This window comes from Peromyscus eremicus, unplaced genomic scaffold (assembly GCF_949786415.1).
Source record: "Peromyscus eremicus unplaced genomic scaffold, PerEre_H2_v1 PerEre#2#chrX_unloc_1, whole genome shotgun sequence".
NCBI lineage: Eukaryota > Metazoa > Chordata > Mammalia > Rodentia > Cricetidae > Peromyscus > Peromyscus eremicus.
In genome coordinates this window covers 1,272,624-1,277,819 of record NW_026734288.1, presented here as the reverse complement: position 1 = coordinate 1,277,819, position 5,196 = coordinate 1,272,624, and the positions used below count along the sequence as shown (strand labels likewise).

At 34.9% G+C, this 5,196-nt stretch overlaps 1 pseudogene; it reads right to left on the bottom strand.

Annotated features, from left to right (window-relative positions):
- Positions 1 to 1,372: 1,372 nt before the first annotated feature.
- LOC131900892 (zinc finger protein 120-like) lies at positions 1,373 to 4,443 on the bottom strand (annotated as a pseudogene).
- Between the last annotated feature and the right edge of the window lie 753 nt (positions 4,444 to 5,196).

The following is a 5,196-nucleotide window of genomic DNA, read 5'->3' as shown; positions in this document are numbered from 1 at the left end:
AAATAAATAAATCTTTAAAAAATACATTTTGTGGCATCACTGAATAATTCCTTTAGAAGATAATACTTCAAGATGAAGTGCCAAATGGATAACAGATGAGGACATGAAGAGGCATGGAACTACAAATAATATGTATCTATATATCAATATCTATCTATATATATAGTATATCAAATTATATTGTGAAATATACAGTTGATTACTGATTAACTTAAATTATTACATCTTTTTCAGATTGAAAAAAAGGTATCTTTGGATATGTACATGAAATGTTTAATGTTTTTTTATTCTCTATTAAGTATTTTAACATTAACATATTTAAAGTATTTTGAGAAAACAGTAATCATTGGGAGCACATCATCTACCCTTTGACTTGTACTCAGGAGAGTACAACACACAATTCTAATGTATTCGTGACAAATTACTGACATTCCAGCCAGGGTGGATAACAAATATTTTAGGGAATTTGTGAAAAAATATGAAAAGTAATATCAGGAACAAAAATCCACCACCCTTTCACAGATGCCCTTATTTGAAAAGTATAATCACATACTAGGTGACAGGTAAACAAAAATGGAACACTTAGATGATAGCCATATCATTCTCCACATTGCAGCAGATAAATAATTCTCACTAAGTGAAGGCACAAAAGATGAATAAAATCCACAAAAGGAATATATGTCCACAAAATAAGATTCATTAATTAGATTTTCCACAAGTATCCCACACTTCAATATCTACCTCAAATGTGACAAAATAGAAGCTGCAATGTGGTCTTCACATCTGTCAGCAAATCCTACCAGCATGCACCACCACAACCAGCCCCATGCAATTCAGGCTTTCGCTGGTGCCTGCAAGGCCACAGGAAAGTAGCTTTTACATGAATTTGTACATGATAAGTTGGGCACCAGATATAGACAAATTTCAAAAGGTCTTATTAATAAAACAAACCCGGAGCCAGTACTTGGAGTGAACACTGAAAGATTAGAGGAACAGAACAAGCTACATCCAACCTCAAACCTTACGTTGGCTAAAGATCATACCAATTCATATCTATTTAGATTCATTTTACTATAAGATCTTCTAGATCCCCTAAGTCTACTGTTATATTCAAAGGCATTAAGAGACCAATTACGCACTAGACATTATATAGTTATAAGGTTACCATGTATTGTGACTAGGCTTTAAGACATTAATAACATTCATAAGATTTCTTTCTAGTATGTGTTCTTTTATGTACTTAAAGAGTATGCTCTGTTGTACAAAGGCTTTGCCACATTGTTTACATTCATAGGGTTTTTCTCCAGTATGACTTCTTTTATGTACTTGAAGATTACTATGATGTGCAAAGGCTTTGCCACACTATTTACATTCATAATTTTTTCTCTGCAGTATGTGTTTTTTTATGTACTTGAAGATAACTGTGTTGTGCAAAGGCTTTACCACACTAAATACATTCATATGGTTTTTCTCCAGCATGTGTTGTTTTATGTCTTTGAAGAGCAATGTGACATACCAAGGCTTTACCACAATTATTACATTCATAGGGTTTCTTTCCAGTATATATTCTTTTATGCATTTGAAAAGCACTGTGACCAACAAAGGCTTTACCACACTCATTACATTCAAAGGGTTTCTCACCAGTGTGTGTTCTTTTATGCCATTGAAGACTACTGTAATATGCAAAGGTTCTACAACACTGATTACATTCATAGGGTTTCTCTCCAGTATGTGTTCGTTTATGCACTTGAAGAGCACCCTGTTGTGCAAAGGCTTTACCACATTGATTACATTCATAGGGTTTCTCTCCAGTATGTGTTCTTTTATGCAATTGAAGAGCACCATGTTGTGCAAAGGCTTTACCACATTGATTACATTCAAAGGGTTTCTCTCCAGTGTGTGTTCTTTTATGTACTTGAAGATTACTGTGATAATCAAAAGCTTTACCACATTGGTTACATTCATATGGTTTCTCTCCAGTATGTGTTCTTTTATGTACTTGAAAGGGGCTGGGATGACCAAAGGCTATACCACATTCACTGCATTCATAGGGTTTCTCTCCAGTATGTGTTCTTATATGTAACTGTAGAACACTGTGATAACGAAAGGCTTTACCACATTCATTGTATTCATAGGGTTTCTCTCCAGTAGGTGTTCTTTTATGTACTTGAAGATGACTGTAATAACCAAAGGCTTTACCACATTCATTACATTCATAGGGTTTCTCTCCAGTATGTGTTCTTTTATGAACTTGAAGAACACTGTGATAACGAAAGACTTTACCACATTCATTACATTTATAGGGTTTCTCTACAGTATGTGTTCTTTTATGTAATTGAAGAGCATCATGATAAGCAAAGGCTTCACAACACTGATTACAACCATAGGGTTTTTCTCCAGTATGTGTTCTTTTATGAATTTGAAGTGTATTGTGATGAGCATAGGCTTTACCACACTGATTATATTCATAGGGTTTCTCTCCAGGATGTGATCTTTTATGCTTTTGATGCTGACTATTATATGCAGAGTCTTCACCATATTGAGTATATACAGAAAGTTTCTCTCCAATTTGGCTTCTTTCATGCCTACAAGGATAATTGGCACATTAAAATTTTACCATAGTCAATATGCTGTTGACTCTTTACATCTTTAAGAATTAATTTTACAGTTTGTTCCCACACTAAAGAGGAATCTCTTCTCTAGGTTTTATCACTGTGTTTACACACATGTAATATTTGCACAGTCCTAGAACTCAAGACTTTTCTGTAGTGTGAGTTCATTGATGTATTAACAAGGAAACTAAAAAAACAATACTTGTATATTTGAATCAATTTTAACAATTATATTCATTTTGGGACTTCTACTTATTTTCTAAATGCTCTGAGAGAGAGGTATGTTATGTGTTTCTATATCCCTATGCGCATATGGCTTGTATCTATAGTGACATATGATATATGCAGAGTAAAGGAAGAATGACAAATATAAGATTTCCACATTGAATTCAATTTGACTTTCTGTCTTCGTAGACTGGTGGTATAGGGATTAAGTTTTCTCCATGTCAATTTCCCCTGACTCTTGACACTAACTCCCCCTTTAACTAAACAGCACAGACACAACAAGTATAAGAGAAATACTGGTTTTTGTCAGGAACAAGGACAGAATCTCTAATTGGTGGAAAAATACAGACCCCTATAAGACAGGGAACTAGATCATCTTACAGTCAGGTCACCTAGCAACAGGACATTGAGTCAGACCCCTGGACCCTTTCACCCTATAAACATCCTATACAAACATCCTGTTAACTTGCCCCACCTTATGCAGAGGAAAGCTTCTTGCTCCCCCCATGCTGCAGGAACTATATAAACCTCCTGGACAAAATAAAGTTGCACCTTGATCAGAATCTAGACTTGGTGTATTTCCTTGTATCTCTTGTCCCTATCATTCTGTCCTTAGGGTGGTCGAGAACCCGTTGAAGCCCTTCAGGTGGGGCAGGTTTTTGTATGGACTCTTTGCTTACTAGAATGATTTTGAAATATACTTATCGGCTCTTCACTGTGTATTACTTTTGTAATATGAATAGGATGAAATAAATGGATTGGCAGTAATGTAGCATCTCCTTTATGGTGCTATGATTCAAATGGTCATATGTCTTGAGGCATTGTTTTACTGTCTTCTTTAATAAAAGAATTCCTTGAAAATGCATTTCATCTACCTAAAATTGAGGTTTATGGTGTGTGAAAATTTAATGATCATCAATGTACTTTAAGTGGTACTTATTGACACTGATGCTATTGCTTAAAACTTCCAGGTCACGCCCAGCGGTGGTAGCGCATGCCTTTAATCCAAGCACATAGGAGGCAGAGGCAGGCAGATCTCTGTGAGTTTGAACCTAGCCTCATCTACAAAGCGAGTTCCAAAAAGGGTGCAAAGCTACACAGAGAGACCCTGTCTCGAAAAACAAAACAAAACAAACATACAAACAAAAGTAAAACAAACAAACAAAAAACTTCCAGGACACATTACAATTTCTTCAGAGGCATATTTGTATCAGATTGCACATAAAAATTACCTGTCATGTCTTCTAGAACTTTGACAAAGTTCTTCAATATTATGATCTTTCTAACTGTATCCTAAAATATAATACCAGCAAAGGTATAACATATCATTAAATACTGTGCAAAATTTAAGTCAGTATCTTCAATATCATTAGAATCATGAATGATTTACTTTCCTCTATCTTCTTTTTACACTCAAATTACAGAAGAGCATCAATAACCAAGGAATAGTTGTACCTTTATTTTAAATCATGAAGGAAATTTCAATGTTACCTATAATAGTGAAGTTCCTGTAGGTTTCCAACATCACATCTTTGTAGAGATTCTTCTGGGAAGGATCCAGCAAAGTCCACTCTTCCCAAGTGAAACCAATATGCACATCATCATAGGTCACTGCATTCTAAAATATCCCATACATGTGTAAAACAGAAAGTATGACACAGACAAATTGTAAATGTATACTTATTTGACTGTATATTAATGTAATTCTGGTGCTTCCCACAGCCATTTCATGACATAAACATTATAATGTAATCATCATGTCACTTTAGAAGTATAGTGAATAGAAGGGTCACCTCTGTCATTTTGGTACCCTTTGAATGGGCTATCATCTTGCTAGGGAAATGCATAATAACAAACAGTGAAACAGGGAAACAGATCAACAGTACCGAATACACATGAGAGAAGTTGTATGAACAAATACTAGTTAAAAAAGAAAAAATAAGATGGACAAGCTGGGTGTATTGATTCACATCTTTAACCTCAGCACTCAGAATGCAAAGGCTGGTGACTCTGAATTGAACGCCAGCCTAGTGTATGCAATCAGGTCCAGAAAAACATTTTAAAACCCTGTCTCCCATGCTAAAATCTAACAAACAAAAAAGATAGAAAGAACTCATAGGTTTTTAATAAAGTTCCTACAAAGTGTTAATCATTCACTCCAGTTCTGTATTCATCTACCAGTGACCTGAAGTGCCACAATTTAAACTGTAACATCAATCAGATTTTACTAAAAGGCACGGCATGTTGTAACAGTTATAAATGGACAGATAAAAATATTAGCAGTGTCAGTGTTGATCATAAATAATCAACATAGGGTAGAAAAGATGAAACAGTAGTAAAGAGCTACTGCTTATCTTGC